The sequence below is a fragment of the Homarus americanus genome, unplaced genomic scaffold (assembly GCF_018991925.1).
Source record: "Homarus americanus isolate GMGI-L3 unplaced genomic scaffold, GMGI_Hamer_2.0 scaffold24523, whole genome shotgun sequence".
NCBI lineage: Eukaryota > Metazoa > Arthropoda > Malacostraca > Decapoda > Nephropidae > Homarus > Homarus americanus.
The window spans coordinates 4,207,977-4,221,796 of NW_024744357.1; the positions used below are offsets into that span (position 1 = coordinate 4,207,977).

Here is a 13,820-nt window from a genome sequence, read left to right on the forward strand (position 1 = left end):
AGTAGTAGCTAGGATAGCTACTTATGTATTAGGATATTTAATTTTAAGGTAATAAAATGGCGGCGAAGGTATGGTTATAAGGGGAGGATGGAGGCCATTAAAAAAAATAGTAGTAGTATGTGTATGTGTGTGTGTGTGTGTGTGTGTATTGCTTGAGAGAATATTATCATGCTTGCTTTTTTTATTTCTCTTTATAAAAAAAAAAAAGAGTGCCACACCTGTGCCTGACTGTTGTAAGAGTGCCACACCTGCCCTGACTAAAGAGTGCCACCCTGTCCTGACTGTAAGAGTGCCACACCTGTCCTGACTGTTGCAGAGTGCCACACCTGTCCTGACTGCTGTAAGAGTGCTGTCCTGACTGTTGTAAGACTGTTGTAAGAGTGCCACACCTGTCCTGACTGTTGTAAGAGTGCCACCCCTGTCCTGACTGCTGTCCTGTAAGAGCCACACCTGTCCTGAATGTTGTAAGAGTGCCACACCTGTCCTGACTCCTGTCCTGACTGTTGTAAGAGTGCCACACCTGTCCTGACTGGGTGTAAGAGTGCCACACTGTCCTGGACTGCTGCAAGAGTGCCACCCCTGTCCTGACTGTTGTAAGAGTGAGTTGTAAGAGTGCCACACCTGTCCTGAATGTGCTGTAAGAGTGCCACCCCCTGTCCTGACTGTTGTAAGAGTGCCACACCTGTCCTGACTGTTGTAAGAGTGCCACACCTGTCCCTGACTGTTGTAAGAGTGCCACACCTGTCCTGTCCTGAATGTTGTAAGAGTGCCACACCTGTCCTGACTGTTGTAAGAGTGCCACCCCCTGTCCTGACTGTTGTCCACCTGAGTGCCACACCTGTCCTGACTGCCACCCTGTAAGAGTGCCACCCCTGTCCTGACTGTTGTAAGAATGTCCTGACCGCCACCCTGTCCTGACTGTTGTAAGAGTGCCACCCCCTGTCCTGGAATGTTGTAAGAGTGCCACACCTGTCCTGACTGTTGTAAGAGTGCCACACCTGTCCTGACTGTTGTAAGAGTGCCACCCCTGTCCTGACTGTTGTAAGAGTGCCACACCTGTCCTGGACTGTTTGAAGAGTGCCACACCTGTCCCCACCCCTGTGACTGTTGTAAGAGTGCCACACCTGTCCTGACCAAGACTGTTGTAAGAGCCACACCTGCCTGGACTGTTGTAAGTGCCACACCTGTCCTGAATGCTGTAAGAGTGCCACACCTGCCCTGTAAGAGTTGTAAGAGTGACTGCCCTGACTGTGTTGTAAGAGTGCCACACCTGTCCTGACTGTTGTAAGAGTGCCACACCTGCCCTGACTGTTGTAAGAGTGCCACACCTGCCCTGACTGCTGTACCACCTGCCCTGACTGTTGTAAGAGTGCCACACCTGCCCTGACTGTTGTAAGAGTGCCACACCTGTCCTGACTGTTGTAAGAGTGCCACACCTGCCCTGACTGTTGTAAGAGTGCCACACCTGCCCTGACTGTTGTAAGAGTGCCACACCTGCCTGGACTGTTGTAAGAGTGCCACACCTGTCCTGACTGTTGTAAGAGTGCCACACCTGCCCTGACTGCTGTTGTAAGAGTGCCACACCTGTCCTGACTGCTGTAAGAGTGCCACACCTGTCCTGACTGCTGTAAGAGTGCGACACCTGCCCTGGACTGCTGTAAGAGTGCCACACCTGTCCTGACTGTTGTAAGAGTGCCACACCTGTCCCGACTGTTGTAAGAGTGCCACACCCGTGTCCTGACTGTTGTAAGAGTGCCACACCTGTCCTGAATGCTGAAGAGTGCCACCCTGTCCTGACTGCTGTAAGAGTGCCACACCTGTCCTGCTGTAAGAGTGCCACACCTGTCCTGACTGTTGTAAGAGTGCCACCCCCCCTGAATGTTGTAAGAGTGCCACACCTGTCCTGACTGTTGTGAGAGTGCCACCCTGTCCTGACTGTTGTAAGAGTGCCACCCCTGTCTGACTGGTTGTAAGAGTGCCACACCTGTCCTGACTGTTGTAAGAGTGCCACCTGTCCTGAATCCACGACTGTTGTAAGAGTGCCACACCTGTCCTGACTGTTGTAAGAGTGCCACACCTGTCCTGAATGTTGCAAGAGTGCCACCCCTGTCCTGACTGACTTGTGTTGTAAGAGTGCCACACCTGTCCTGACTGTTGTAAGAGTGCCACACCTGTCCTGGACTGTTGCAAAGTGCCACACCTGTCCTGACTGTTGTAAGACACCTGTCCTGACTGTTGTAAGAGTGCCACCCTGCCCTGACTGTTGTAAGTGTGACTGTTGTAAGAGTGCCACACCTGTGGACTGTTGTAAGAGGTGCCACACCTGTCCTGACTGTTGTAAGAGTGCCACACCTGTCCTGACTGTTGTAAGACTGTTGCCACACCCTGCCCTGACTGTTGTACTGTTGTAGAGTGCCACACCTGTCCTGGGAGTGCCACCCTGTCCTGAAGAGTGCCACACCTGCCCTGACTGTTGTAAGAGTGCCACACCTGTCCTGACTGTTGTAAGAGTGCCACACCTGACTGTTGTAAGAGTGCCACACCTGTCCTGACTGTTGTAAGAGCCACACCTGTCCTGACTGTTGTAAGAGTGCCACACCTGTCCTGACTGTTGTAAGAGTGCCACACCTGTCCTGACTGTTGTAAGAGTGCCACACCTGTCCTGACTGTTGTAAGAGTGCCACACCTGCCCTGACTGTTGTAAGAGTGCCACACCTGCCCTGACTGTTGTAAGAGTGCCACACCTGTCCTGACTGTTGTAAGAGTGCCACACCTGACTGTTGTAAGAGTGCCACACCTGTCCTGACTGTTGTAAGAGTGCCACACCTGTCCTGACTGTTGTAAGAGTGCCACACCTGTCCTGACTGTTGTAAGAGTGCCACACCTGTCCTGACTGTTGTAAGAGTGCCACACCTGTCCTGACTGTTGTAAGAGTGCCACACCTGCCCTGACTGTTGTAAGAGTGCCATATCTCATGAATATCCTCTTTTTTATAACAAACTGGTTATATTTTTCCATTGGGTCTCTATTGATCATTTCTATACTGATATATGATACGTCAGTCCGGCTCAGCGAGAAAAAATCCCCCAATACGAAGCGCTAAAAAAGGTGATCATTAACCTGAGCTGAATTTCAATAGAGACACGTGGAGGTAATGTTTATATAAGGGTCAAAATATAACATCACTTGTACGTTTTACATGTTCATTATTCAGGTCTATTTATTCAACTAATTCTTTTATAAATTACCCCAAACGTACCAAGTATTCATCAGTAATACATACTTGTGGTAAAAGAAAAATACATGTGTTGTAAAAGAAAAAATAATGAGGTGTATAGTATCTCGGACTTTTGAAATGTTTTTGAAAATTGTTAAGAAATTTTTGTATATATTTATTTCCCAGAACATTATTCACTTCTTATTTATTTTGTATTAAAGGTTAGGTTAGGTTAGGTTAGGTTAGGTTATATTTTACTCACTGCTACGTGGAGGAAAAGAAGAGGGAAGAGAGAAACATTTCATTACCTTGACACAATGAAACTCATTAACCTATATAATAATGAAGCCTTGAGGGTCGTTACTCCTATGGCGTTTGTGTCTCACTGACTTGACACACTTCAACATGTAAGGGTCTTTAAGCACTTAACAAGTATAGTAACGTAAGGTAGAAGTCCTAACATGAATAATACAAATATATATAGAAGATCAACACTTCATCATCACAAGAGAATGACCAACTACTGCTACTACTACTACTACTACTACTTTTTTTTTCTTTTTTTTTTTAACGTGGCCTCCAGCCTCCTCCAATAGCCACACCTTCGCCACCATTTAATTACCTTAATATTAAATATCCTAATACATAAGAAGCTGTCCTATCTGTGTTAAATTAGTTGAGCCGCAGATCTATGCGGCATTCAGTGACTGTAGCCTCATAGTCAATATCTGCAGCAGTTGTCGGAGTTGGAGCAGAAGCTCTCGTTCCCCTGAGGCAGAGCAAAGCTGACCGAAGGAGAGAGAAGGACAGTCGACATCTCATCCAGGTTGTAACATAACTTCTGGGCTGCTGCTTCTGTTCGGAGATCAACTCCGCGAGTCTGGCGCAGAAACATCTTGCACTTGGGCCCATCCCACCAGAGGTTGTGAACACTAGAGGAGTGAAGCTGCCTTGATCGACGTTTTGAATTCTCTCCCCATATGCCCTTCTCTTGTCGTTCTCGTTCCTCCTGTGTGCAGCATCGAGAGCTAGGTTACGGTGACATGCGGCCATGGGATCAAAAATCCTGATGTCGAAGAAAGCTCGCTGTCCCCGCGTCCAGAATCCTCGAGCACTGACGTCCACACGGGCTTCGTTAGATGTGTTTGAAGTCCTGTGTTGGAAGATCTCACCATCCAATGGAAGGAGGGTCGGTTCTACCATGACATCCCGGCAGATTTCCTTCAACATATTTGCTGTGAGATCCCTTACCTCGTCATGCCTCATGCATATGAAGCCCCCTTCTTGCACACCATGGCGTGATCGCCATCATAGGAAGAGCCACACACGCATTGGGAGGGCAAACCTTCTACTGGCCGACCATACCTTAGAGCAATGGCATCTGTAAATTCTTGTTTGTTAAGGCTGAAACCATTTGCCCTTATCGGTAACGTAGTTAACCAGTTCGAGGCGCCCACCTCCTGCGCTATAGCTACTTTTTTTGTCAAATTTTCTGGAACCAGCAGCAATAGTTGCTGCAACATGTCATTTTGGCAGTGCTGCTGATCTGTTGTAATGGACCTACGGATCTTATTAACTTCGCTGGTGTCCACTTCCCCTGTTGCATTCTGGGCTATTATGTGGTCAGTGAGGGCTGCCGTGAGCTTAAGTGAATTTTGATGTTCAGAGTCAGCAATCTCCTCTGGATTAGTTAGTCCCATCCCTCCCAGTCTTGGTGGAAGTGCAAGAAGTGTTCTTTCTGCTCGGGTTAAGTCAGGGTGTTTCACTAGTTTGGGAATGAACTTGACACTGATTGCTTCTTCTTCCTACTACTACTACTACTACTACTACTACTACTACTACTACTACTGCTAAACTACTTCAACATTATCTTGATAACATAAAAGTACTGCTAAAGGTTATTATCACCTGTTACCTGGGTGACATGTTACAGGTAGTGATACATCTACAACTAATTAAATGTTACCTGAATAAAATATTTAACAAGTAGTCAGAAAAGTCTTCTTTAATAACTAATTTAACTGGAAGAAATAAAACGAAATATAGATTTTGTTTGTTTAAAAGTCTAATGTTCTTAAAAGAGTCATTTCCTGTGACAATAATTATGAAGACATCAACATGTTCAATATATGAGGCAATATGTTCATTACTGTCAACATCACTCATTGAACATAATCCCAAAACTCTTAAATAAAATATTTCTAACAATTCGCAGTTAAAAATTTGACGTAAAAAAATCTACTAATATATAATGAAAGAAAAAAACCCATCTTCTATCATTTATTTTGTAATTATACCTGACTGATAGTTAATTAAACCATGAAGGTAAAATTATGAAACACGAGCTGAAGATGACAGGTAAAAACTACACACACACAGCATAATCACATCGATATAAAAAAGTCATTAGAATATTTCATGCATATTTAACACCTGGGATGCATTAGTAACTTCAAAACACACAGGTACATAAGTTACTATGATACAGGTATCTATAAAAAGTAAACAAACAATTACAGTATAATTCGATTCAATATTAACAAAAGTATAAGAACAAAAAAATAATAACAGATATAATTTTTATATTAAGGATATTTATGGAATTATTGTTATTGTTCTCGCAGAGGAAAACAAAAACACAACGAATAACACAACTGCCAGCCAATGAGATAAAGAACGGATATATCTTGTGTTTACCTGACAGTGATAGATATGTTAAGATAAATTATAATGAAAATATATAATCGATATGTTTTAAATGTTACTTGAAACATCTAAGGATAGAAATTATCGAGGAAAATAGGAAATTGTTCTATCAGACACGAGTGATTATATTTATCTGATAGACAATATTAATATCGAAATAAAAGTGTAATTACGAAGTTGTTTGTTGTTCAGCTGTTAATACGCTGGTAATTCATATTGAAGGGAGAAAATATATATATCAGAAACGTGGAGTACATTTCTGAGAGGTAAAACTCACACTGACACGAAACTAAACATACAAAACTCTGTGTTGAAGAGTAAAGGTTTTATCAATGGTTGAAATATATAACAAAAGATATTATCAATAATATTTTGTTCACTATAACATAAAAAGTTGTAGTAACATCGATTTAAAATTATAAAATACGAATTTGTGTATTGGTAACCAGAAGACAGTGGTGTAGTCATAAGCTGGGAGAAGAGTCAACCGTAGTGACCCATTGTTTTTGGTACAATTATTGTCCCAGATATTTGTGGTAGGTAATTGTCCCATCACAATGATGATGAATAAAGTGAATTGTTAGTTAAGGATGAAACCTGACATCTGGCGTAGAATGTGGACAGTGTTAGAAATATTGCATCTGGTAATTAAAAATCTAATGGTTAAAAACAGATAATGGAATATTTCCACTGAATATTGAGATTTTCTTAATAATATTCTTGTCAGACTAACTTTGTATTTACACGAAAAAATATAAATAAATGGAATATGCGAAAGAACGATTTAAGCAAATGGTCTCAAGGAAAATGCTTTTCAAAATTAATTATGTCAGTGTTGTATGATACCAGACTGACAGACCGTAGTCATAATATAATATAGTTGTATTTACGTCAGGGCAAAAATTAAGGTAAGAGTCAAATGCTAATCATTAATGAACAATAAAGTCCGATAAGAAACTTTTACCTTTATACACCTGACATATGGCGGAAAAGTAGGACCTTGTGGAGTTTAAAGCCAAGACGAAAGGCAATCATACTGGCACATTGTCCTTCTTTCAATTATTGCCCCACCTTTTGGTGATGGGTCATAACCAATAAAAAAGTATATATAGTAGATATATAACAACAGTCCATATACACACGGACTTCCATATACAAACAATGCCTCACTATAGCATTTCCGCGATAACCTGGTTTGCTCAAATACTCCTGTATGTTGACGTACCCTAGTTCTACATATGGCAGGCTTCAATGAAAAAGTTCCATAGAAGAGCTCAAGGATCCGATGTTGTAGGATATCCAGGGATAAAGTCAGGCAATGCTTTGGGACGTGTCTACACGGTTCACCCCAACAACTTTGAATGCTATTGTTTGAAACTACTTTTGCAACACATCCGTGGCCCAACATCATATGCAGCACTCAAGGTAGTGAATGGACAAGTCTGCAGAACCTATCAGGAAGCGTTCAATCTCCTTGGCCTACTGGAAAATGATGGTCACTGGAATGACACATTAGAAGAGGCAGCAGCTACTCAATCGCCAATGAGAATGAGGAACCTGTTTGCCATCATGATTGCTACATGTGGACTTTCCAATCCAAGCCAGCTCTGGAAAAACAACCAAGAAAGTCTTTCAGAGGACTTGCTTCATCAACCAAGAAGAGAACATCCTGGTCAGGAGATTGAGTTCATGGATGACATGTTCAACAGGACTCTGATCATGCTGGAAGACAAAGTGATGGAGCTATGAGGAAAGAACCTGACTGATTTTGGATTGCCTTCCCCAAACCGAGAAGAACCAGTAGTTTCAAACAGGGAGTTGCTCAGAGAGACAGACTACTCAGTTGAAGTTCTGGTGAATTTTCTTGAAGAAAATGAGCCTCACCTGGTGCCTGATACAAGCGGAGCAGGGAGGTATGATCTTTCTCGATGCACCTGGCAGGACAGGAAAAACATTCCTGATCAACCTTCTGTTGACCAAAAGTACGTCATAGGGGGCAAATTGATCTTGCTGTGGTATCCTCAGGCATTGCCGCAACACTACAAGAAGCAGGACGTACTGCACACTCAGCTTTTAAACTGCCTCTCAACCTCGCTCACAATGAAAATCCAGTGTGCAACATCAAAAAAGGATCGGCAAAGGCAAAATTCTTAGAATAATGCAGCCTCATAGTCTGGGAAGAATGCACTATGCCTCACAAGTTAGCGTTTGAAGCATTGGACAGGACCTTGCAAGACATACGAGAAAATGACCATCTCATGGGTGGCATTACAATGGTCATTGCTGGAGACTTTTTTTGCCAGCCCTTACCTGTCATTCCTCGAAGCACTCCAGCTGATGAACTGAATGCGTGCCTCAAGGCATTATACCTTTGGAGAAGTGTTCAGGCACTTGCCCTATCCACAAACATGAGGGTACATCTACAAGGAGATCAGGATGCTGGACGGTTTGCAAACCTTCTACTACAGATTGGGAATGGAACTTTCCCTGTTGATTCAGAAGGACAAATAATCATTCGTCAAGGATGTGGAAATGTTGTAAAGTCCTCAACTGAGCTCACTAACATGGTCTACCCAAACATTATCCACCACTACAAGGATCACAAGTGGCTGCGTGAACGCGCTATCCTGGCACCAAAGAATGAAACAGTGGCTGAAATGAACATGACTCTACTCAGACAGCTTCCAGGCAGTGAGACCTCATTCAAATCTGTTGATACAGTAATCGACCAGGACCAAGCAGTCCAGTACCCTGCAGAATTCCTTAATTCTTTGGAGCCCGCTGGAATGCCTCCTCACCACCTCACTCTCAAGAGTGGAACTCCTATAATGCTCTTAAGAAATCTTGAACCACCAATCCTCTGCAATGGCACAAGACTGGTGGTGAAGAACATGATGCCTCATGTACTGGAAGCTACAATACTGACAGGAAAAGCTAAAGGAGAGGACGTTTTTATACCAAGGATACCTCTCATCACCACTGACCTGCCGTTTGAGTTCAAGCGACTTCAGTTCCCGGTTAAAGTGAGCTTTGCCATGACCATCTACAAAAGCCAGGGACAGTCCCTAAAGATGGTTGGCCTAAGCCTGGACAGTTCTATGTTGGATGCTCGAGAGTGGAAACTGGCAAAAATCTGTACATAATTGCTGCTAATGGCAAAACCAAAAATGTGGTCAACCTTAATGCACTACAGTGAGAAAATGTGGAGCCTCCCGGAGGGTGGGGTCCTACTGTGACCTAGCGAAAGAGCCGCCCGGAGGGCGGCGATTCCGTTAGTGTGTATATATATATATATATATATATATATATATATATATATATATATATATATATATATATATATATATATATATATAAAAGTGTGTGAGAAAATGATGGGTTTCAACAATGAACTTAGAGTATTACAAAAGTTCAATTACTAAAACAAGTTTAATATACATGGCAGGAAATAATAATAAACATGTACTGTACATGTGTATGTGAGCCTAACAAAGAGAAAGTTGACTACTGGCCATATACAGTACACAACGCAACAAGACCATGGACGATAAATATTGGTATGTGAGGGCTGTCACTAGTCACACGTAAAATTTCGGAGCAAATCGACCCCCACCTGCACAGATAGTTGTTTTAGCTACTGTACAGGACACTTTTTTATACGACAGTGGTGTTGGACACGAAACGAATATCAATGAACACATAACTGACTCACTTATTGTACAACATCTTAAACTTTGTCGTCACTTTGATGAAATAATATTGTTCTTGTTTATAATCAGTGTTGAATGATACGTGGCAGGTCATAGTCAAAGCATCACAACATATTTAAATTGTACGTACGCAAGAGCAAGAAATAATTGTGAAATACCAACAATGAACAATAAATTCGTGGCAGAAAGTGACTGGCACATGAAGACTATTAAACTATACAAACGTAAACTTGTATTGAAGACGAGAGATTAACTAAAGTAACAAAGAAGGCGAGTGATTACAACTGTTAAAACTTAGTGCTTCTATTAACCTGATGGGCTAAATGAAGAAGAAATTAAATCTACCTGTACAGTTAGAACGAATAGAACCAGCAGCACAGGGAGTCTCACAGGAAATATGGGTCTGTACGGGAAATATTCCATCAGAAACATATAGTCTTGAAGAAACGACAGAGATAAGAATGTATGAGTGAGTCGTAGATACACTTCCATAAACAAGACATACACTCACAGAATCCCTGATACAATGGTTTATGTCTCGAACAGTGAACAGAAGCACAGATGTCTAGCTATGTGTACTAAAGTGAATGTTTAAGATTAGAGTATTTTTCAATGGTTGAGAATTATAATGAAGGGTTTGGTCATGATAAATATACGTGTGTGTGTGTGTGTGTGTGTGTGTGTGTGTGTGTGTGTGAAGAGCAATCAGGAACACAAAGAAATCTAGAATAAATATTTTTGTAGACAGAATATTATCGTGAAAATATTACGATCAATCTATGGAAATATAAGCTAAAATTATTGTAAGAAAATGAAGTTGTAGTGATTTTAAAGTTAGTGGGTTTATAAAAAAATATATAATGTACACACAGTCAAACAAGTGTCTTAATGGAGGGGTCCGATAAATGTTAAAATGAACACTGTGACTCCTGTTGTCTCAGTAGGGTTGTCAAAATCCTTCGTCCGCTGTGTCATATTGTCTAACACAAAAGATAATTTTAGGTTTATGTATACACCAATCTAAAGGTAACATTCAACCTTAATGATGGATCGTTCTTACTACAATTATTCCCTGGATATTTCTAACACAATGGTATAAAAAAAAAAGATTATGAAATTGTGAAAGAACTCATCTGTGATAGTTTTCATTCCATTCCACGAAATGAAAAGTAATATAGGAACATTTATGCTGAATATTAAAACCATCGTCATATTAATACCTCTGTCACGCATATTTTCTCTCATAAGAAAAACACAAGACATCAACACCGAAATACAATGAAATAAATGAATGTCTGAAGTGGTGTTAGGTACAAGACTGAAGGGTGTAATAGAAGTGTAGTTATAAATGAAGTTATCACCGGTGTCATCCCCACACCTGTAGTACCATCAGGTCATCTCCACACCTGTAGTACCATCAGCATCATCTCCACACCTGTAGCTATCAAGGTCATCTCCACACTGTACTCATCAGCATCATCTCCACACCTGCAGTACCACCAGTGTCATCCTCACACCTCCGCATCAAGTGTCATCCCCACCTGTAGTACCATCAGCATCATCTCCACCCTTAGTACCATCAGCGTCATCCCCTGTGTACCATCAGGTTCTCCACACCTGTAGTACCATCAGCATCATCTCCACACCTGTAGTACCATCAGCGTCATCTCCACACCTGCAGTACCACCAGTGTCATCCCCACACCTGCAGTACTACCAGGTTTACCTCCACACCTGCAAGATTTTATTTTTCTTTCAAAAACAAAATTATATATACAGAACACACAAACGTAGCCTGAGACACAGCTTAAGACGTATATTTTTTTCAGTTACTAACATATCGGTTATCGCCTTAACATCGTCAGAAAACTCTACACACAGACAGACGAAATGCAAAAAAAGGTGGAAAATAATCATAAAAATAATTGATTGAAAAAACAAAGCAAATTTTTTTTTTTTTATATCATTTTTATCTTTTTTTCTAGAGACTCCAATAGTTACTTTCATGCATCTATCCAGTCTCTACTTTCCGCTGGTTCTTCTTCCCTAACTTTATCCATTAATATCTCTATCATCATCCAGTTATCTCTAATTATATGGACTAAGTATCGAATTAATCTCACTAAATAAATTTCTAGTATTATTCTTATTACTGTTACCAATGTTAGAGTATTTTTTTTGTTTATAACAACAATTGTCATTAATATTTTCCTACAACGCAACACTTTGGATAACCTCTCGCCTTCTGGCCTCCATTGACACTGTGCCCAGGTCTTGACTCCTACTTACTCACAGCATGATCAAATAACTCTGAAATATGGCTCGTATACACCCTGGCGAGCCTAAAGGACCCACCATCTATAACACAAAAGTCATATTACACACACACACACACACACGTTTTGTGATGTCAGTATATATTAGTTCATCTGTTCGTACTGTCGAGGCAGATGTTTAAAATCGATTAGAGCTTCAAACATTGTGGCTAAGTGATAAATACTCTATGTCTGGATGCATTAGAACACATAGTATTTCCTGGCATTATCTACCCTAAGACCAGAAGGTTTCCAAACAAACAAAACGCCGTAAAGTGTTCAAGTTGAGAATGTTTGAATCACTACACATCAGAGTTCGAACCCTGAAGTAAACAGTTATGAATCATCGACTTGAGTCTTGATGTATTGTTATATTATTACTTATAATATAATTTCTCTATATTATGAGTTTTATTATTTACGTAACTCAAAGTTTTAAATAGTAATATAATATTTTAGTTTAATTACTAATGTATATTTAAGGACTTATTTAACATTCATGATTTGTAATTATATTGAAACTTCTATTAATTACCTTTAGACTTTATTAATTACCTTGAAAGTTTATCAATTACACTGAAAATTTTATAAATTACCAAAATAAACATAAAAACCAGGAAAAGAAATAAAGATAAACACAAAAATACGGAAAATAAGCAAAAAATAAACGAAAAATAAGAAAAGAAACAAAAATAAGGAAAAAAACCAAGATAAATATAAAAAAATAAATTAATAAAAAGAAAGAAACGAAAAATGCGGAAACAAAACCAAGATAAACATAAAAATAAGGAAAAGCAATAAACACAAACTAAGAAAAAATAAGGAATAAAAAAACTCAAAATAAACAAGAATAGGATCAAGAAACCTTAATTAACACAAGAAGAGTTAATAGAAACCACAATATATACTTAAAAAAGAAACAGAAACGATATTAAATAATTTAGGAAGAAATAAAACAAAAAATAAAAATAAATAAAAGAGTAAAAACAGAATAAATCAATAAACATTAATAATATAATAATCCTAATAACACAGCCACAGGTTAAATAATAAAGGTAATAACGATAATAAAGGTATATTAAATAAATCTTACCTGTTGGCAGAGGTTGACGTGTGTGTGAGGTGACTGGATGAGATGCTGGATGAGGTGACTGGATGGCGTTCTTCCACTACTTTCATTAGCTTGTGACGGTTTTCTGATCCATTGACTGGCTGAGTGACTGACTGGATGAGTGAGTAGGCTGGTGTTGCTGGTTCATCGTAATGCCTGGGTGTTGACTGGTGAGTGACTGGGGAGAGGTGGTCTGGGGTGACTTTTCAACTGTTAAGTATTTGTTTCACTAACATTCTGCAGGGTGCTATCTGTAGACTGGAACTGACTGTTTATACACTCTGGATCTATATTGTAGCTTTGTCGACTGTTCAGAGACTGTCCGCTGTACCTGACTGTCTCCCTGACCCCCGTGGCTCTAACTGACTCCCAGACTCAACCCAGAACAGAGTCTTGAATATAGGTATGTCTCGTGGTAACTTCTGATTGGCTGTCTGGCTGGCTCGACACGTAGGCAGAAAGATAACGATTCCAGTCCTCTGATTGGCTAGCGGGCTACAATCAGATGTTCGGATAAACGATAACGGAGAGACTCGATGGTGTTATCTAGGCGGGTTGGGTAAGTTGTGTATCGTGTCAGGCACCACGTTATCTTTATGGAGCAAGATATCACTACCACCACTACCACCTTACTACAACCATCATCTGTACCACCACCACGTGTACTATTACTACCACCACCACCACTATTACCACGTGTACTATTACTACCACCACGTGTACTTTTACCTTACTACAACCATCACCTATACTACTACCACT

At 40.5% G+C, this 13,820-nt stretch overlaps 1 long non-coding RNA gene across 2 annotated transcripts; it reads right to left on the bottom strand.

Annotated features, from left to right (window-relative positions):
* Window positions 1-9,472: 9,472 nt before the first annotated feature.
* LOC121877711 lies at window positions 9,473-13,251 on the bottom strand. Of its 2 annotated transcripts, none has more exons than XR_006091043.1 (3): window positions 13,041-13,251; window positions 11,251-11,366; window positions 9,473-11,068 (listed from the first exon to the last, which is right to left on the bottom strand). It is a non-coding gene; the product is annotated as an uncharacterized LOC121877711 (long non-coding RNA). The 2 variants fall into 2 exon arrangements; XR_006091044.1 differs by lacking the exon at window positions 9,473-11,068 and adding an exon at window positions 11,102-11,121.
* Between the last annotated feature and the right edge of the window lie 569 nt (window positions 13,252-13,820).